We start from the raw sequence: 22,155 nt of genomic DNA on the forward strand, positions 1-22,155 counted from the left end.
GGAGTTTGGTGGGGGAGACTAAAAGAAGGAGGATCATTTGAGGAGAGCTGAATCTAGGGTGTGAGCTAAGAGCATGTCTGGGAAGATTCTATATGAAGGTTCAATTTTCCGAGTGATTTCCTCTTGTCCTTTAGAAAAAGTCGTATTTGTGACTGAGTTATCTCCTAATTTGTGATTCCATTAAATTATCCTAACTTGTTAAAAAATAGTCACATTGACCTGTATCGTCTTGTTGCAGTGTGGTGGGGATTAAAGGGGTAGAGAAGAGTGGAGTAAAGGCTGACCTACCCCATTAACACCCAGGAGAGAGAGCTGCTTTCAGGAGTGCTGGAAGTGACTGTAGCAAAATGAATGGAGATCTGTGAGGGAGTTAGTTGAGAACAGGGAAAAACAGCACAGAGGAGCAGCTTCAGAAGACATATGATAAGCTTTGGCTTCCCTACTACTTTAGAAGATACTGACTGAAAATGGAGAGGCTAACATGTGAGTTGTCAGTGATCCTCTCAGAATGTGGTACCCAAAAGGTGCCTGATGAGCTACAAATGATGAGAATACAGCATGAATGAGTATATGCCCGGGTTGGTCTAGAAATAATTATGTTTGCATACAGATGTACACAAATATTTGAATTTCATTCTTGCTGGTGAGTTCAGATAATACAAGTCTCAGAAAAGATTTCTCCAATTGCTTAGTTTCCATTTGTTTACTTCCTGTTTTTTTTTTTTTTTTTTTGATCTGCCCTTTGAGTTCCTAAGTTCCTACTTTTATTACACTTGCTGACATATGATTCTATGCTATGATTAAATGCTATGATTCTCCCTGTGTTGGTCCTGGGGATTGGGCCTCTCTCTGAGGTTTTTAATTTTCATGAGATTCCTCTTAGGGTTATTTGCGTATCAGGGGCTCCTGTTCTTGATAGGAAGTATGACAAGTTGCCACCATGTTCGGGTTTCATTTTGAGATGTGTAAAGGAAGAGGTTAAAAGGATTTTTTGAACAGAGCAGATTTCTCAATATGACTTCAGAGACCACTTATGCTGAATTGAGTTTCAAAAATGAATCCAAGTCCTCAAGCACCAAATCATGGCCTCCTGCAGGTAAGAAGCATTTTCTGGTGGTCAGAGTTTATGATGAGATGAAGGATGAAGAGAGAATACTATAAATGAAGCATAGGTAATGTTAGTTACTGCTTCTCTGGCTGCAGTTGGGACACATTGGATTCTGAGTTGCCTGAAGATAAGCATTAAGGGGGTGTACAGTTATACTCTTAACAAAATTGAGGTGTGACAAATCCACCACAGTCCCGAGCTAAGGAGAGTGCTAATTATGCTGAGAAGTTGTTCTTCTGTACTTTCTGAAGCTGAGTGAAGTACAGTCAAGAGATTGGGTACAGGTCTTGAAACCATCAGCCCAAATGCACGGGCTATTGATCGATTAGCAGGCTCAGTTGGAGGGGAAGAGTTTGAGTAGAGAATGTTGTGGGTGTATTTGTTAGTACCGGACTGAAGTGGAACCAAAGACCGTTGCATATGAAAGAAGAGAAAGTTACAAAGAGAGTCTCTAACATTACAAGGGAAATTGCCCTGCATTCAGAAAATCTATTGCATACCCCACTTGTCAATACCTCATAACTTTGAGAAAACAATTCTTTTTATTTCTTTATGGAGGTATGATTGACAAATAACATTATATAGTAGTCCCCCTTATCTGTGGGAAATATGGTCCAAGATCCCCAGTGAATGCCTGAACAGTGGATAGTACTAAACCCTATATACTGTGTTTTTTTCCTATGCATATATACCTATGATAAAAGTTTAATTTAAATTAGGCACAATAAGAGATTAACAGCAATAACTAATAATAAAACAGAACAATTATAACCATATATTATAAAAGTTATATGAATATGGCATCTCTCTCAAAATATTGAACTGTATTCACGTTTCTTTTTCTTGTGATAATGTGAGATGATAAAATTCTTATGTGATGAGATGATGTGAGGTGAATGACAGAGGCATTGTGACCTACCTACTGTTAGGATCATCTGCCTCCAGACCACAGTTGACCACAGGTAACTGAAATCATGTAAAGCGAAACTGTGGGTAATGGAGGGGACTACTGTCTTAGTTTCAGGTGTACAGTGTAATGATTTGATTTTTAAAAAATATTTATTTACTTGACAGAGAGAGAGAGAACACAAGCAGGGGGAGTGGGAGAGGGAGAAGCAGGCTTCCTGCTGAGCAGGGAGCCCAATGCGGGGCTGGATCCCAGGACCCTGGGATCATGACCTGAGCTGAAGGCAGACGCTTCACGACTGAGCCACCCAGGCGCCCCTGATTTTTGTATATATTTGTGAAATAATCACTAAAATAAGTCTAGTTAACATTCATCACCATAGATAGTTAACCCAATTTTTTTTTCTCGTGATGAGACCTTTTAAGAGTTAATCTCTTAGCAACTTTCAAGTATGTAATAATACTTAATAGTTGATAACACTGTAATAATCTAAAGCATTAACTATAGTAAACATGCTATACATTACAACCACAACTTCTTTATTTTATAACTGGAAGTCTGTACCTCTTAATCCCCTTCCCCCATAACCCACCCCCCACCCCACCGCTGGCCATCACCGATCTGTTCTCTGTTATCTGTGAGTTTTGCTTTGTTTTGTTTTTCGGATTCCACAGATCAGTGAGGTCATTTGGTATTTGATTTCTCTGACTTATTTCACTTAGCATAATGTCCTCAGGGCTCATCTGTGTTATCACAAATGACAAGAGTTCCTTCTTTTTTTATGGTGGAATAATATTCTATTGTATATGAATATCACATTTTCTTTGTCCATTCATGGATGGGTGGACACTTAGGTTGCTTTCCTATCTTAGCTACTGTAAATAATGCTGCAGTGAACATAGGAGTGCATATATCTTTTTGATTTAGTGTCTTTGTTTTCTTTGGGTAAATATCCAGGAGTGAAGTTAATAGATCATATGAAATTTCTATTTTTAATTTTTTGAGGAACCTCCGTACTGGTTTCCACAGTGGCTGCACCAATTTACATTCCCACTAACAGTGCGTGAGGGTTCCCTTTTCTCCATATCCTCACTGACACCGTTATTTCTTGTTTTTTTGATACTACCCATTGAGAAAATAATGAAATAGTGACTTAACCATTAAATAGTGACTAAAAAGTTCTGACCATATTTTAAGAATGTGATGAGGGAATGAGTATAATAAAGATTTATGTGCTATGGCATTATTTAAAGTAGTTAAAGTTGGGAACAATCTGGAAGATTATTTACGTATCTAATGAAATACTTTGCCACCATAATAGTGTTAAAGAAGAAGATATGCTTGTATGAAAAATGTTCATGGTATAGTATATAAGAATATGGTTGGTCAGAAACCAGTATATATGGTATGTCAATCATGTGGGAAAATGTGTATGTATGTATGTATGTATATACACTTTGAAAAATTACTGGGAGGATATATACCAAAACATTAGCAACAGTTATCCTCAATGGATACTGTGCTTTTATATATTTTCTGAAGTTTCTACAATGAACATTATTATTTTTCTCCTATTTTCATATTATTTCAAATGTCATATCGTTGGCAATACTATGTCATCCAAGAAGAGGGAGAAGGAGAAGGGAAGTAAGAGCTAGAATTTATTACTGATGAAACTCATTTGGTTTCTCCTTCAGCTCCCAAAGAGAAGACCAGCCCACACAAAAGTAACCCCAGCTTTCCCAAGCTACTTTTTGCCTCATTGCTGGTACTTCTGCTGCTATTGACAATCTCATTTTTTATCACTTTTATCAGTAAGTACTCATCTGAATCTGTGAGGAATGTCTGTCTTACATAAAGAGATGACATCCATTAGATACTGACATTTAATGATGGGTATATCCAGAAATCTGGAAAAGAGGTCTTCTTTGGGGTTGGTGGGGAGGGACACAATTAATGGGAATCTGTTAGGAATTTTGTTACTTATTTGAATTTAGTTTATAAAAATAATGGAATCCACTCTTTAGAGAAATTGAAGAGTACATGTGTGTACATGTGTTTGTGTTTAGAGAGACATCTATTAGGCACCATTTCTACCCTAGATAGTTGTGGTAGATGAGGACAAAGCTATATTTGCCTATTAGTGTTTATAAGGCCGGGGGTTTTTGAGTGCACGGAGACATATTTTGAGATGAGCAGGTGGACAAAAAGAGATGGGCAGAAATGTTCCAGGAAGAGTTTGTCTGTCCTGCCCAAGACTGTAAGATCTAAAAGCCAATTTAGCAAATAAGTGGATTTCCTCGTATCTTTGGCTTTAAGAATTTGTTGAATTTTTAAAAGGCATGAGAAGTAGTTAAGCCAGTATGTGGTGGGTCAAGGAGCAAATGTGAGATAAGGAGGAAAGAAAGAGAAAATTCACTTTCTAGAGGGAGAGATAAGTTATTTTTAAGTTGTGAGTATATTGGTGTGGTGAGGAATAAGAGCCATTTAGGAGTAGATAGATTAAAGGAAAGAAGATGAAGAAAATAGTGCCTATTCCTCCTGATTAATGTTGGATTAAAAACAAAATTCTTACTCTCTAGGTAACCCAGAACTCCTCAGAATTAGCTCATTTCCCCCACAAGGACCTATGCTGTGTACATCCTCAGAAGTGTTTGTCCTCCATTCTCCCACCTTCAAGGCTTAGCCTTTGCATTTAGTATTGAAGGAAAATATGGATAAATCTCTTTGCAGTCATTCTAATGGAACTATCATGTCCTCTTTCAACTACTCATCTTTCAGCTCTTCCTGGAGAAATCTATGGTTTCAAAATCAGTAGAATTAGGATTACATTGAATGTGGGGTGATGAGACATCTTTTCCGCAGTCAGGATCCTTCTCAAACAATTGGGCATTTGTAGATCTTGTACAAGGAAGTAACAATAGAAGGCAAAGTCATAACACTACCAGGAAAATGAATGACCTTTTTTTTTTCAATGTTTTTTCAAAAGTATTCTCAGCTTCTTGAAAAAAAAGACTACAAAAGAACTCACACAGAATTGGAATGTATGAAAGAAAATTTGACCATGGAAGGTAAAAATTAATGTGCCTATAATTCATTGGTTGACTGTACTATATAAGGATACTAAGTCAATATTTTCAATAAGATTCACAGGTAGATCATACTAAGAAGTTGAGTCTCATGGTCATTTCAAGCTCTAAGTGTAGAAATACATAAGACCTGAAATTCTTATATGCATATCTTTATCTGTACAATGAAATAGTCTTCATTGTGGAGCTGGCTGTTTAAAACCATGGGTAATCTCTTTATGGAATGATTGTCCAGCCACATCTTTGGTGTTCTCTCCAGAACACACTTTCTCAGTTTTTATACTATGGATAGGCTGAGAATTTTCCAAATCTTCAAATTCTGGTTCCTTTTTGTTTAACACTTTCTTCAATTTATCTCTTTCCTCTTGCATTTTACTATAGGCAGTAAAGAGAAATCAGGCCACAGCTTTAACACTTTGCTTAGAAATCTCCTCTGCTAAATATCCAAGTTTATAAGTTCTGTCTTTCATAAAACATTAAACACAACTCCCACCAAATTCTTTGCTATTTTATAACAAGAATTGCCTTTCCTCCAGTTTCCAATAGCATACTTCTCATTTCCATCTGAGACCTTACCAGAAGCACTTTAATGTTCATATTTCTACCAACATTCTTTTCATTATAGGATATCTATATTCTTTGAGATGATAGGAGCTTTCTCTACAGCTCTCTTTTCTTTCTGAGCCCTCACCAGAATTACCTTTAACATCCATATTTCTACTGGCAGCTCTTTCAAGGCAACCTAGGCTTTTACTAACAGGCACCTCAAAACTCTTCTAGCCTCTACCCATCATCCAGTTCTGAAGCCACTTTCACATTTTTAGGTATTTGTTACACTCCACTTTGGTGCCAAAATCCTTATTAGCCTGTTTGGCTGCTGTAACAAAATATCACAGACTAGGCGGCCTAAACAACAAATTTATTTTCTCATGGTAATGGACGCCAGAAGTCCCAGGTGACATAAGAGTTGGTTTCTGGTGAGGCCTTTCTTCTTGGCTTGAGACAGTCACCTTCTTGTGTGTCCTCACATAGCCTGTTCTCTGTGTGAATGGGGAGGGAGAGCTTTCTGGTGTCTCTTCCTCTTCTTATAAGAACATAAGTCCTGGGGCACCTGGGTGGCTCAGTCAGTTAAGCACCTACCTTCAGCTCAGTCACGATCTCAGGGTCCTGGGATTGAGCCCCGCATCGGGCTCCTTGCTCAACGGGGATCCAATTCTCCCTTTCACTTTGCCTGCTGCTCACCCTGTTTGTGCTCGCTCTCTCTCCGTCAAATAAATAAAATCTTAAAAAAAAAAAAGAACCCAAGTCCTATTGGATTAAGGCCCTACTTTTTTTTATAACCTCATTTAACCTTTATTACTTCCTTGAAGTCTACCACTGTAGTCACATTGAGGATTATAACCTCAGCACATGAATTTTTGGGGAACACAATTCAGTTCAAAACAAGTTTCTATGTAATTTATTGGAAATTCTTGTGTATGTGGTATTTGTTTCTTCTATCCTGTTTATTAATTTATTCAATCATGTATCTGTATCATCATGTACTCATGGATATTTATCTTATACTTTGGGTTGCAATCCAATACTATATTTATTTTGTTGCTCAAATTGTTCTGCCTTTGCCACTGGGAGTTATTTCAATTGGTTCCTGTGGCCCTTAGACTTGCCCCCATCAATGTGTTGTTATGCTTTGTTTTTGAGCACTTCCTTACTTTCTGGGACTGTAAGATTCTCTGGGCTTATATTGTATATTTCCTGTCTCAGTCTTAGAATCAGCTATTTCTCTGTGGAGCCATGGCTCCTGTTACTGAAGAATGGTATTGGAAACCAATATTTGGATACTAGGTATGCTCATTGCTACTGAGGTGTTATTTCTTTTAGGCCCCCTCAGTTCACAGAACAAGGAAATATATATGTGTGTACTAACCTGTGCATGTACATATATTGATAAATATTTATACTGTAACTATGTATCTGTAATAGCGTACACATCAGTTTTTACTGATGTCTGAAACTTTCATTGATTACATTGCATCATTCTAGCCTACTCCCCTTGGTATCTTTAATGACCACTCCAACAGAGAGAAATCTGGTTCCCATCATCTGCTCAGTACATTTACATAATTATTCATTTCCAGTTAACACATATAGCAGTATCAGAGTTGTAAACTCAAACCACCATGGGAAACAACTTTATCAACTAGAATAGAGTGCTTATGTGCAGTTTCTTTTGTCTTTAATCCATTCCATTTCCAAAGTTATTGCGGTCATCCTACCCACCCCTAGTGTGGTTGTTTCCAACACTTGTAATATAGTTAGAGTCTCTTGTCACAGTTTTCATTCTTTCATGGACCCCTGGACCTCCTAAATAAATTTTTAAAATTTGCATGCAGGGCACCTGGGTGGCTCAGTTGGTTAAGCATCTGTCTTCGGCTCAAGTCATGATCCTGGAGTCCTGGGATCGAGTCCTGCATCGGGCTCCCTGCTCAGTGGGCAGCCTGCTTCTCCCTCTCCCACTCCCCACTGCTTGTGTTCTCTCTCTCACTATCTCTCTCTGTCAAATAAATAAATAAAATCTTTAAAAAAATAATGTTCCACTATATATAAATACCACATCTTTTTTATCCATTCATCTATCAGTGGGACACTAAGGTTACTTCTATATCTTGGCTACTGTAAACAATGATGCAATAAACATAGAGGTGCATTTATCTTTTCTTTTTAGTGTTTTTGTTTGTTGGGGAGTGTCCGTACTCAGTAGTGGAATTACTGGATCATATGATATTTTTATTTTTAATTTTTTGAGGAACCTCCATACTGTTTTCCATAGTGGTTATACCAATTGACATTCCTATCAGAGTGCATGAAGCCTCCCTTTTTTCCACCTCCTAGCCGACACTTGTTATTTCTTGTCATTTTGATGTGAGCCTATCTGGCTGGTGTGAGGTAATATCTGACTATAGTTTTGATTTGCATTTCCCTGATGATTAATGATGTTGAACATCTTTTCATGTGTCTGTTGGTCATTGTATGTCTTTGGCAAAATGTTTGTTCAGGTCCTCTGCCCATTTTTAGTAGGATTATTTGTTTCTTTGGGTGCTGAGTTGTATAAGTTCTTTATATATTTTGAATGTCAACCCCTTATTGGATATATCATTTGCAAATATCCTTTCCCATTCACTAGGTTGCCTTTTTGTTTTGTTTATGGTTTCCTTTGCTGTGAAAAGCTTTTTTATTTTGGTATAGTCCCAATATTTCATTTTTGCTTTTGTTCCCATTGCCAGAGGAGATATATCCATAAATATGTTGCCAAGGGATTACCATCCCTATTTTTTCTTTTAGGAGTTTTATGGTTTTAGTTCTCACATTTAGGTCTTTATCCATTTATTTTCATGTATGGTGTAAAAAAGAGGTCTAGTTTTATTCTTTTGCATGTTGCTGTCCAGTATTCCCCACACCATTTATTGAAAAGATTGTATTTTTTCCTCTGTATATTTTTGCCTCCTTTGTCATAGATTAATTGACCATATAACTGTGGGTTTATTTCTAGGCTTTCTGTTCTGTTCCCTTGACCTATGGGTCTATTTTTGTGCCAGTACCATACTGTTCTTATATAATAGTGTTGTAGTGTATCTGGAAATGTGAAATTGTGATACCTCAAGCTTTGTTGTTCTTTTTTTTTTTAAAGATTTTATTTATTTATTTATTTGAGTGAGAGTGAGAGAGCACAAGCAGGGGGGAGCGGCAGAGGGAACAGCAGAGAGAGAGGGAGAAACAGCCTCCCCAATGAACAGGGAGCCCAGTGCAGGATTCAATCCCTGGATCCTGGGATCATGACCTGAGCTGAAGGCGGATGCTTAACCAACTGAGCCACTCAGGTGCCCCCAGCTTTGTTCTTTCTCAAGATTGTTTTGGTTATTCCAGGTCTTTTGTGGTTCCATACAATTTTAGGATTATTTGTTCTAGTTTTGTGGAAAATGCTGTTGTTATTTTGATAGGGATTACACTGAATCTGTAGATTGCTTTGGGTAGTATGGACATTTTAACAATATTAATTCTTCCGAGTCATGAGCATAGTATATCTTTGTATTTGTGTCTTCTTCATTTTCTTTCACCAATGTCTTATAGTTTTCAGAGTATAGGTCTTCTACCTCTTTAGTTAAATTTATTCCTAGGTAATTTACTCTTTTTGGTGCAAATGTAAATGGAATTGTTTTCTTAAATTTTCTTTCTAATATTTTGTTATTAGTGTGTGAAAATGCAACAGATATATATATATATATATAATACAATATATTGATTTTGTATCCTACAACTTTAATGAATTTATTTATTGGTTCTAATAGTTTTTTGGTGGTCCTTAGGATTTTTTGTATGTAGTATCGTGTCAACTGCAAATAGTGACAGTTTTACTTCTTCCTTACTAACCTGGATGCTTTTCATTTCTTTTTTCTGTCTGAGTGCTGCAGCTAGGACTTCCAGTACTATGTTGAATAAAAGTGGTGAAAGTGGACATCCTCATCTTGTTCCTGATATTACAGGAAAAGTTTTCAGTTTTTCATCATTGATTAATGTTGTTAGCTGTGGGTTTGTCATATTTGGCCTTCATTATGTTGAGGTACATTCCCTGTAAACCCACTTTGATGAGAGTTTTTGTCATGAACAGATGTTGTATTTTGTCAAATACTTTTTCTGTATCTGTTAAGATGGTCATATGGCTTTTACCCTTCCTCTTTATTAACATCATGTATCACCCTTGCTTTCCTGGAATAAATCCCACTTGACTGTGGTAAATGATCCTTTTAATTTGTTGAAATCAGTTTGCTAATATTCTGTTGAGGAATTTTGCATCTATGTTCATCAGAGATACTGGCTTATAGTGGTTTTTGTTTTTGTTTTTGTTCTTGTTTTGTTTTTAGTGTCTGTCTGGTTTTGGTATCAGGGCCTTGTAGGGCAAATTTGGAAGTTTTCCTTCCTCTTCTATTTTTTGGAATGGTTTGGAAGAATAGATATTAATTTTTCTTTAACTGTTTGGTGGAGGGGTGTCTGGGTGGCTCCGTCAGTTAAGTGTCTGCCTTCAGCTCAGTCAGTTAAGTGTCTGCCTTAAGGGTCCTGGGATCGAGTCCTGTGTTGGGCTCCCTGCTCAGTGGGAGAGTCTGCTTCTCCCTCTGCCTGCCGCTCCCCCTGCTTGTGCTCTCTCTCTCTCTCTCTGACAAATAAATAAATAAAAATCTTAAAAAAAAAAATGTTTGGTGGAGTTCACCTGTAAAGCCATCTGGTCCTGGACTGTTTTTTCTTGGGAGGTTTTTGGTTACCAGTTCAATTCTGTTATTAATAATTGGTCTGTTCAAATTTTCAATTTCTTCGTGGTTCAGTTTTGGAAGATTGTATGTTTCTAGGAACCTATCTATTTCTTCTGGACTGTCCAGTTCGTTGGTCTTCAGTTTTTCATAACATTCACTTATAATTCTTTGTATTTCTGTTGTGTCAGTTATTTCTTCTCCTTTATTTCTGATTTTATTTGAGTCCTCTCTCTTTTTCTTGATAAGTCTGGCTAAAGGTTTATCAATTTTATCTTTTCAAAGAACTAGCTCTTGTTTTTATTGATCTTTTCTATTTTTTTTTAGTCTCTGTTTCCTTCCTTCTGTTAGCTTTGGGTTTTATTTGTTCTTTTTGTAGTTCCTTTAGGTCTAAGTTTAGGTTGTTTACTTTAGATTTTTCTTGTTTCTTGAGATAGTCCCATATCATTATATACTTCCCTCTTAGAACTGCTTTTGCTGCATCCCAAAGATCTTGGACTGTTATGTTTTCATTTTCATTTGTCTTCCTGCATTTTTAAATTTCCTCTTTGATTTCTTGGTTGGCCCCTTCATTGTTTAGCAGCATGTTGTTTAGCTTTCACATGTTCTTTTTTCCCAGTTTTTTCTTGTAGTTGATCTTTAGTATTATACTGTTGTGGTTGGAAAAAGTGTTTAATATGATTTCAGTCTTCTGAAATTTACTGAATCTTGTTCTGTGGCCATGTGATCTATCCTGGAGAATGATTCATGTACACTTGAAAAGAATGTGTGTTCTGCTGTTTTTGGATGCAGTATTCTGTATATATCTGCTAGATCCACCTGGTCTAATGTCATTTAAGACTACTATTTCCTTGTTGATTTTCTATCTGGGTGACCTACCCATTGATGTGAGTGTGGTGTTGAAGACCCTTGCTATTATTGTATTACTCTCAATTTCTACCTTTATGTCTGTTAATATTTGCTTTATATATTTAGGTGCTCCTATGTTGGGTGCATAAATATTTATAACCGTTATGTTCTCTTGTTGGATTGGTCCCTTTATCATTATGTAATGATAGAAGTATGCCCTTCTTTGTCTCCTGCTACTTGTTTTCAGGTCTCTCTTGTCTGATACAAGCTTTGCTACACTGTTCTTTTTCTTCTTTTTCATTTGCATGGGGTACCTTTTTCCATCCCTTTACTCTCAGTCTGTATGTTTCTTTAGGTCTGAAGTGAGTCTCTTACAGGCAGCCTATGGATAGATCTTGTTTTTAATCCAATCAGTTACTCCATGTCTTTTGATTGGAGCATTTAGCCCATTTTTACATTTAGACTAATTGTTGGGGCGCCTGGGTGGCTCAGTCAGTTAAGCATCTGCCTTTGGCTCCAGTTGTGATCCCGGGGTCCTGGGATTGAGCCCCGCATCGGGCTCCCTGCTCAGCGGGCAGCCTGCTTCTCCCTCTCCCTCTGCCCCTCCCCCCCCCGCTCATGCTCTCTCTCTCACTCTCTCGAATAAATAAAATCTTTTTTTAAAAAAACCCCAAAACCCCAAATTAAAGTAATTATTGGTAGGTATGTACTTTTTGCCATTTTGTTAATTGTTTTCTGGTTGTTTTGTAGTTCTCTGTTCCTTTCTTCTTCTCTTGCTCTCTTTCCTTGTAGTTTGATGACTTTCTTTAGTGTCATGCTTGAATTTCTTTCTCTTCATTTTTTGTGTATCCATTACAGGTTTTTGGTTTGTAGTTACTATTAGGTTCATATATAGCATCCTATGTGTATAGCAGTCTATACTAAGTTGATGGTTGCTTAAGTTCAAACACATTCTGAAAGTACTAAATTTTTACTCCCTCCTTTACATTTTGTGTATATGAGGTTACGTCTTGCATTTTTAAATTTTGTGTATCCCTTGATTGATTTTCATAGATTTAATTGATTTTACTGCTTTTTGTTTTAACCTCCATACTGGCTTTATAGGTGATTAATTAAATTTTTTTTAAGATTTTATTTATTCTTTTGAGACACAGAGATACAGAGAGAGAGAGAGAGAAAGCATGAGCAGGGAGAGAGGCAGAGGGAGAGGGAGAAGTAGGCTCCTCGCTGAGCAGGGAGCCCAATGTGGGGCTCGATCCCAGGACCCTGGGATCATGACCTGGGCTGAAGGCAAACACTTAACTATCTGAGCCACCCAGGTACCCCATAGGTGATTAATTAAATCTTTGCTATATGTTTGCTTTTACTGGTGAAATTTTTTCCTTTCATAATTTTCTCACTTGTAATTGTGGCCTTTTCTTTCCACTTAAAAAAGTCCCACTAACATTTCTAGTAAGGCTGGTTTAGTGGGGATGAATTGCTTTAACTCAGTTTGTCTGGGAAACTATCTCCCTTTCAATTCTGAATGATTGAGTATTCTTGGGTAGAGTATTCTTGGTCATAGGTATTTTTCTATTTAGCACTTCGAATATATCATGCTGTTTTCTTCTGGCCAGCAAAATTTCTGCTGAAAAGCCAGCTGATAGCCTTTTGGGATTTTCCCTTGTATGTCAGTTTTCTTTTCTTTTTCTGCTTTTAATATTCTCTATTATTACATTTTGCCATTTTAACTATTATGTGGACTTTTTTTTTGAGATTATATTTATTTATTTGAGAGAGAGAGAGGGAGAGCATGAGCAAGGGGCGGAGGGGTAGAGGGAGAAGCAGACTCCCTACTGAGGAGGGGGCCCGATGTGGGACTCAATCCCAGGACTCCAGGATCATGACCTGAGCCGAAGGCAGATGCTTAACCTGAGCCACCCAGGCGTCCCTCCTTCTGAAGTTTTAATGTGGATTTCTTGTATACAACATATAGCTGAGTCTGGTATTTTGATCCATTCTGACAGTCTTCGTGTTTTAATTGGTGCATTTAGACCACTGACACCTGAAGTGATTATGGATACGGTTTTTATCAATATCTATCATATTTGTTATTGTTTTCTATATCTTGCCCTTGTTCTTTGTTCCTTTTTTATCTTTCATTCACTCTTACTCTCTCTTTTGTGGTTTTGAGAATTTGATGTGACTCTGTTTTCATTGCATTCTTAACATATCAGTTATACTTCTTTCTTATTGGCTGCCCTAAAGTTTGCAATATACTTAATACAACTAATCCAAGTTCACTTTCAAATAACTATACATCTTTGTGTACAGTGAGAGTATCTTAAAATAACAAAATAATTTTAATTCCTTCCTCCTGTCTCTTGTATTATTGCTCCCATTTATTTCACTTACACATTAGCATACATAATCAAATACATGGTTGCCATTATTATTATTATTTTTAAAGATTTTATTTATTTGACAGAGAGAGACACGAGAGAGGGGAACACAAGCAGGGGGAGTGGGAGAGGGAGAAGCAGGCTTCCCTCTGAGCAGGGAGCCCGACGCGGGGCTCGATCCCAGGACCCTGAGATCATGACCTGAGCTGAAGCCAGATGTTTAATGACTGAGCCACCCAGGCGCCCCCTCCATTATTATTTTGAACAAACAAAAGATCAATTAAGAATATAGATCAATTAAGAATATAAAAATATGTTTTTATTTTACCTTCACTTATTCCTTTTTTTGATACTCTTACTTTCTTTATACAGATCCATGTTTCTGACCTATATTATTTTCCTTCTCTCTAAGAAGTTCTTCTTCTAACATTGCTTATAAGTCAGTTTCTGCTGGCATCAAATTCCCTCAATTTTTGTTTTTCCAGAGAAGTCCCTATTTCTTCTTCACCTTTGATGGTTAATTTTGCAGGGTACAGAATTAGGGTGATAGTTTTTTTCTCTCAACACTTTAAATATTTCATTCCATTCTCTTCTTGTTTCTGTGGTTTTAGAGAAGTCTGATGTAATTCTTATCTTTGCTTCTCTGAGGAGGTGTTTTCCCCCCCTCTGGCTTTTTAGAATTTTTTTAAATTATTTATTTTTTAAATTTTTAAAAGTTTTTATATACATTCTATTTAACATACCATGTAATATTAGTTTCAGGTGTACAATATAGTGATTCAACACTTCCATAGGATTTTTCTTTATCTTTGATATTCTGTAGTTTGAATATGATATGTCTAGATGTAGTTTTCTTTGGCATTTATCCTGCTTGGTGTTCTGTGAGCTTTTTGAATCTGTGGTTTGGTATCTGTATTAATTTGGAGGAAATTCTCAAATGTTATTGTTTCAGTATTTTTTGTGTTCTATTCTCTTTTTATTCTTCTTCTGCTGTTCCCATTACGCATATGTTACACCTTTTGTAGCTGCTCCACATTTCTTGGATATTCAGTTCATTCCCCCCTCCTTCCCCACCTCCCACGTTCTTTTCCTCTTTTTAGTTTTGGAGGCTTCTATTGAGATACCCTCATGCTCAGATTTTTTACTCAGCTGTGTCCAGTCTAATAATGAGCTCACTAAAGACATTCTTCATTTCTGTTACAGCATTTTGATCTGATGTTTCTTTTTGGTTCTTAGAATTTCTGTCTCTCTGCTTACATAGCTCATCTCTTCTTGCATGCTGTCTACTTTGTTCTTTACAGCCCTTAACATAGTAATCGTTTTAAATTTCTGGTCTGAGAATTCCAACATCCCTGCTACATCTGCGTCTGGTTCTGATGCCTGCTTTATCTCTTCAAACTGGGGGATGGTGGGATGTTGTTTGTTTTTTAGTATGCTTGGTAATTTTTTCTTGTTAGCTGGATGTGATGTACTGAGTAAAAGGAAGTGCTGTAATTAGACCTTTAGTAATGTGGTGGTATGGTGTGGTGAAGGGGAAGCATTCTGTAGTCCTATAATTTTGTCTCATTCTTTTAGTGAGTCTTTGCCTCTAGACTTTCAACTTAACAGTGCTTCTCAGCTCTTCTAATTATTTCCCTTAAAGTGGAACAAGGATCGCTAGAGTGGGTATTTTCCCTTTCCCTAACCAGGCTCTGATAAAACCATAGCAGGTTAGGCTCTGGTTACATAGTTTTTCCTGAGGGTAGACTTTGTTAAAAAGAACAGAATGCTTTGGTATGTTTTGCCCCTCCCCTTGCCAGAAGCACAAGGGGAATTTTCTCAGATAAACCTGGTAGAGCTCCAGAAAGTAAAACTCGCAAGTTTTTCCCTCCTTCCCCGCCATTGACTGGATTACCCTGGAGTTTTTATCTCTCAGATTTTCCAGGCTGAGCTTCCAGCAATTCAACAATCACAGTTCAGGTTTCCCTACCCTGGGATTTGTTCCCACAGAAGTTTTGGCTCCTGGATTTTTGCTTCAGTTAAGTTGTGATCCTCTGTATTTGTCTGTATGCATAATTTTGAGAGTAGTGTCTTAGCCTGTGAAGAGTTGTTGATTTGCAGTTTGTTCAGCTTTTTACTTGTTGTTAGGATGGAATGGTAATTTTGACCTTCTTTCATGCCAGACTGGAAACTGGAAGTCTATTTATTTTTTTAGTCTATTTTGTCTCTGTTGTTTGAGTAATTTCTGTTATTCTTTCAGTTCACTGGTTTTTCTGTCCTCTCCATTCTGCTGTTGAGCCCATCCACTGAGCTTTTTATTTTATTATATTTTTCAATTATAAAATTCCATTTGGTTTTCATTTATATCTCTAATTTGTTGGCTGAAATTTTCTATTTCTTTTCTGAGGTATTCTTTTTTTCCATTTGGTTCAAACATCTTTGTACTTTCTTGTTGAAGCACCTTTGTTATGGTTTCTTTAATATTTTTGTCAGAGGGGCAAAAGGGGGCAGAGGGGCTCAGTCAGTTAAGTGTCTGCCTTTAGCTCAGGTCATGATCTCAGGGTCCTGGGATCAAGTCCTGCATCGGGCTCCCTGCTCAGCGGGGAGCCTGCTTCTCCCTCTCTTCCCCGCTCATGCTCTTTTACTATCTCTGTCACTCTCAAATAAATACGTAAAATCTTTAAAAAATTAAAAAAAAAAATCTTTGTCAGGTAATTCTAAGTTTTCTTTTATCTTGATAATGGCATGTATTTATTTTCTTTTTTAAAAATTAATTTTGAAGTTGAAAACAGAGCTACCCTATGACCCAGAAATTGCACCACTGGGTATTTATCCCAGAGATACAAATGTAGTGATCCAAAGGGGCACATGCACCCCAATGTTTATAGCAGCAATGTCCACAATAGCCAAACTATGGAAAGAGCCTAGATGTCCAACAACAGATGAATGGATAAAGAAGATGTGATACACACATACACACAGGAATATTATGCAGCCATCAAAAAAATGAAATCTTGCCATTTGCAACGACGTGGATGGAACTAGGGGGTATTATGCTAAACGAAATAAGTCAGAGAAAGACGAGTATCATATGATCTCACTGATATGAGGAATTTGAGAAACAAGACAGAGGATCATAGGGGAAGGGAGGGAAAAATGAAACGAGACGAAACCAGAGAGGGACACAAACCATAAGAGACTGTTAATCTCAGGAAACAAACTGAGGGTTGCTGGAGTGGAGGGGGGGTGAGAGGGATGGGGTGGCTGGGTGATGGACATTGTGGGTATGTACTATGTGAGCGCTGTGAATTGTATAAGACTGATGAATCACAGACCTGTACCCCTGAAACAAATAATATATTATATGTTAATAAAAAATTTTTAAAAAATTAATTTTGAGAACTTGTAATTCATGGTATGATGGATGATTTTCCATTGAAACCTAGATATTATTGTGTAATATCTAAGAGTCTGGATCTTCTTTAAGCCCTCTGTTTTAGCTGGCTTTTTCTGACACCACTCTGGCAAGGGAGATGGGACCCTGCCTTGTTACTGCCTGATATAGGTAGACTTGATCTCCTTGACACCTGATTGGTGGGCTCCTTGCCACTTCTGGGTGAAGATGCAAGTTCCAGTTTCCATGAGGTCTTCCTTGGTCCTGAATTTTGATAATACAACACACTTAAACTTTTTCTTTTTTATTGGACATCTGTGGCCTTCTGTCAATACAGAGAAAGATTGGAGCTGCTGCCCAAAGGCCTGGAAGTCATTTAGTTCCAACTGCTACTTTATTTCTACTATAACAAGAGATTGGACTGAGAGTGAGAGGAACTGCTCAGAAATGAAGGCTCACCCTGCTGGTGATAAACACCAAGGATGAACAGGTACTTTCTTTTTTTTTTTTTTTTAAGATTTTATTTATTTATTTATGAGAGAGAGAGAGAGAGACAGAGAGAGAGAGAGAGAGAGGCAGAGGGAGAAGCAGGCTCCCAAGGAGCAGAGAGCCCGATGCGGGACTCCATCCCAGGACCCTGAGATCATGACCTGAGCCGAAGGCAGACGCTTAACCATCTGAGCCACCCAGGCGCGCCTAACAGGTACTTTCTAATAGATGATGGAGTCAGGAGTCCTGCCTAGTTGTTGTATACCTCTCTTGTCTAAGGAGTTTTTTTTTTTTTTTTTTAAAGATTTTGTTTATTTATTTGACAGAGAGCACAAGTAGGCAGAGCTGCAGGCAGAGGGAGAAGGAGAAGCAGGCTCTCCGCTGAGCAGGGAGCCCAATACAGGGCTTGGTCCCAGGGCCCTGGGATCATGACCTGAGCTGAAGGCAGCTGCTTAACCAACTGAGCCACCCAGGTGCCCCCTGTCTAAGGAGGTTTTTCACTGTTTTGGAATATTGGTGGTATGGCAGAAGGCTTTTAATAAAACTGATAAGAAAGGCTGCCTAAGCCTTCACATGCTACACCTTCTTCCTATTTCCATAAAACTAATCTCTCCCAAAATAAGTTGGGGGATTTAAAGTATCATATGTGGGGTTTGAGTTGAAGAATGAAAATGTTTTAGGCTGAATATCAGTTTATTATTTCAACCTGTAAATATTTTATAAATTATTAACTATTTCACTGAGAAAGGGGTATTATAGCAATAGAGAAACAAAGTTCAATCATGAAGAGTCAGTCAACAATCAGGAATGAAGTTAAAGAATTTATGAAAGGAAAATGATTTAATCTGCAAAAAATTTTTCATGCATGACTTTGAAGAATACCACCTCTTAGTGAAAGGCGGAAGTGAATCTGAGATGAGAATTCATTATGATCTTGGATAGAAATTGCTTCCATTTGTGTTGAACATTGCTGTATTCTGGATGTTTATGTCTCCCCCAAACTTCATATGGTGAAATCCTAACCCCCAAAGATGATGGTATTTGGAGGCGGGGCCTTTGAGAAGTGCTTAGATACTGAGGGTGGAACCTTGATGAATGGGATTTGTGTTCTTATAAAAGAGACCCCACCCAGCTACCTTGCCCCTTCTACCATGTGAAGACACAGGGAGAAAAAGCTGGCCTTCACCTGACCATGCTAATACCCCAATCTGGAATTTCCAACCTCCAGAACTGTGAGAAAGAAACTTGTTGTTTATAAGCTACCCAGTCTGTGGTATTTTGTTATAGCAGCCTGAGCAGACTAAGCCAAGCATCACGCTCACAAATGATCTCTTTGATCCTGCACTGTTCAGCCAGAGAAGACTTAGGCTTCTGGGCAGGGCCCCCGTGTCGCTCTTCCTGCATCCTTTCCTTTTCTTCTCTTCTCCCTAAGGCTGTAAAGATCTACCTGAATACACTAAAGGCTATAACTCTTTTCTTCCTTTAGGATTTTATCTTCCAGAACCTGGATACATATTCTACTTATTACATAGGCTGTCAAACCCAAAGGGAAAAAGAGATTGGAAATGGTGTTGATCAACATCATACAATGAAAGTGTCACGTGAGTACAGAATTAGATAAAGGAATCCTGAGCCCTGGATCATGCAGGGATTTTAGAGTGTTAAACTGTCAGCTCTGAAGATAAAATAGCTTACTCTTCTTTCAACTCTTGGGTTAAATAATTTTATTTATTATCTCATTTAATCATCACAGGAACTCTCTGAAGCACACAGTATTATTTTTCCCACTGTAGAGGTGAGGAAATTGAGTTTAGAGAGTTTAGATAACTCCAGCAAAGATTAATCCAGCATTGGCAACAAATGATCCTCAAATCCAGCTCTGTTTGACACTGAAGTCTGTACTTTTAATCACTACATTACATATCTCTAAATATAACAAAAATTTATGTCAATTAAGATCATGGCCAATTATTGATTTAATATTTCTCATAAAGCAAAGGAGCTAACTTCTGATAGTTACAATATCTCATATTTCCGTAGGTCTTTTAAAATTCTTAAATACTTCAGTGCGTTTTAATACAATACCACCTTTGATCCTCCTATCACTGTGTGAAACATATAGGAGTATGACTCTAGTCTCTATTTTTTAGATATGGAAATCAGGGAAATTTAATTACATATCTAAGATAACTGGGATCTTAGCAGATTTAGGGGTTTTAACTAGTTCTTTGGACTCCAAAAGCAATATATATATAAAAAAAGGAAACAACTATAATGATACTTGGGACTGGGATGAAATCTTTCTTTTCCATCATTTAAGGGAGCTTATGGATTGGCAGTCCCTTGGGAACAGAACATAATGATGGACAAATAGAAGGGCTATCTGTTAGGAGAATGTTTAATGCAATAAGATGACACAATACTGGGTGATGTAAGTTTTTGAGAGAAATGCCAGAGCTTCAGGTGGAGGAGAAACTGCATGAGAATTGGAGAAGGAATGATTTGGGCATATCTGACCTTGACTTCCACACAGTTCAGCCCAAGCCCCCTCCCTTGCCCTTTTCAAAGCACTGTTTGAAGAAACAACCTCATCCATTTTTTCCCTTTCAGATTTTGGCACTTGGGTGAACCCAGTAATCTTGATGAGGGTTGTGTTATGCTACATTTTTGTTATCTATCAAGAAAATGGGGCTGGAACAATGTTCCCGGTAATGGACATCGCAAGTCGATTTGCAAGATGATGAAGATCTACTTATGAATGGGAACATTCTGCATGAACATGTAGTTGAATTGGTATCCACTATTACAGAGATAGCTAACTTGCTCTTTTTATTCATGTGTAAGTCTTGTGTAAGGAATCTTCATAGCATTTTTCAGTAGGCTGTCACCTATTCCGTTTATGATAGAATCAGTATACATATTCATTCATTTGTGCCTTCTCCATGTGTAGAGATCATACTGGAGAGCACTTTTGCAGACACATGGAGGAAGCATGAGTATCCTTTCCAAATTTTTGTTAGAGAAGTTAGATATTTTGCTAAGGAGTTAGATATTGATAATAATTATATGATGGGGTTCCTCCATCTGTCTGGATTTTTTTTTTCCTGAGGTTGGTCAAAAGCGAAATAATCCTGTTACTTTCCATTACTCTCAGACATATTTATTACCTTCAACTGAAGCATATTATGTGACAGTTGGAATGTGATATCAATGGAAGTTAAGTTCCAGCTTTGTCCCAGTAGACTATTTGGGGTTCTTAACATTCTCTGTTCAGTCTTAGACTGTCATTTAACATCAGTGTACAGTCGAAGGGAAATCAGAAATTGAACATTAGAGATTTAGAATTAGAAGTTATTACTAGTGAGTTGACGTAGATTTATAATCCCTAGTTTTTTTCTTTGCTTCAGTTTTATAGTTTTTGTGTGTAGATTGCCACTCAGAATGGCTCCTGGTTTATTCTTGTTCCCCTTTTCACTGAAGTTCTTAGTGACCATTTTATTTCTACTACAATATATAAAACATCATATTTTCAATAAAGTCTGTTATTCATTGCTTTCATATGCTAATTATAATTGATCATAATAAAGCTGATTCTAGCCATGGCTATCCCAGTGTGACCTCTTGAGATTATGCCTGATTATCTTGATGCAACTGAGTAATTACATTTGCCACTCATTTCCTGACTGTATCTAAAAATGAGTTCTTTTTATACAGTTCTGATCTTATCCATTGTATGTAGAATTTACCAGTTTATTCTTCAGAGAGCAACTTACTTACAATTCTGGAAGAATTCTAGGGAAGCCTTACTTACAAAGAGCTTTTCCCACTATTATTTCAATAATACGAGGTTGGAGTGAAGGGCAAAAAGAACCCCTTACTAATGCTTTTGATTGTCAGAATAGAGGGTGTGCTTGAACTGAAGTGCAAGGGAGAATTGGTTACATTAGTTACTGCTGGGACTTTAACCTCCACCTTACATTTTATGAATGTGATTCAGATCCTATTTTCTTTAACTTTCCATAAAGCACCACTAAATCAAGATTGTAGGTAACAGAGTTTGTGTAAGATTTGTGTTTAAGGAGTGATACTAAAATGAAGAGGCAAGCCGGGTGGTGGGAGGAGCCGTTACAGGAAGGAGCCGGAGCTGCCGATTAAGCTGATCAAGATGACAACCTCCCAAAAGCACCGAGACTTTGTGGCAGAGCCCATGGGGGAAAAGCCAGTGGGGATCCTGGCCGGGATTGGTGAAGTCTTGGGCAAGAAGCTGGAGGAAAGGGGCTTTGACAAGGCCTCTGTGGTCCTTGGCCAGTTTCTGGTGCTAAAGAAAGATGAAGATCTCTTCCCAGAATGACTGAAGGACACATGTGGTGCCAATGCCAAGCAGTCCCCAGGACTGCATCGGGTGCCTTCGAGAGTGGTGCGACGCCTTCTTGTGAGGCTCTCTTGGGGAGCCCCCAGTCCCTAGCCCCAGCATTGAGTCTCCAGAGTTTGCAGCCGCATGGGGATTCTTCCCCTGTCCTCTACAAAGGAAGAGATTGCTGTTGTACTCACTTCTGATGTACTCCAAGGTCTTTTGGGAGTTCTCTCCCCTCACCATTTCAACTTTTTTGAAATTCTCACTCTTGCATGCATCTCCCTTCTTGCCCTGCCAGTTTCGTG

The 22,155-nt window shown here is 37.8% G+C and overlaps 2 pseudogenes; both read left to right on the plus strand.

Moving 5' to 3' along the window:
• The first annotated feature begins 969 nt into the window (after positions 1-969).
• LOC113921777 lies at positions 970-20,291 on the plus strand (annotated as a pseudogene).
• A 1,350-nt stretch (positions 20,292-21,641) lies between these two features.
• LOC113921778 lies at positions 21,642-21,932 on the plus strand (annotated as a pseudogene).
• The last annotated feature ends 223 nt before the right edge of the window (positions 21,933-22,155 follow it).

The sequence above is a fragment of the Zalophus californianus genome, chromosome 9 (assembly GCF_009762305.2).
Source record: "Zalophus californianus isolate mZalCal1 chromosome 9, mZalCal1.pri.v2, whole genome shotgun sequence".
NCBI classification, from domain to species: domain Eukaryota; kingdom Metazoa; phylum Chordata; class Mammalia; order Carnivora; family Otariidae; genus Zalophus; species Zalophus californianus.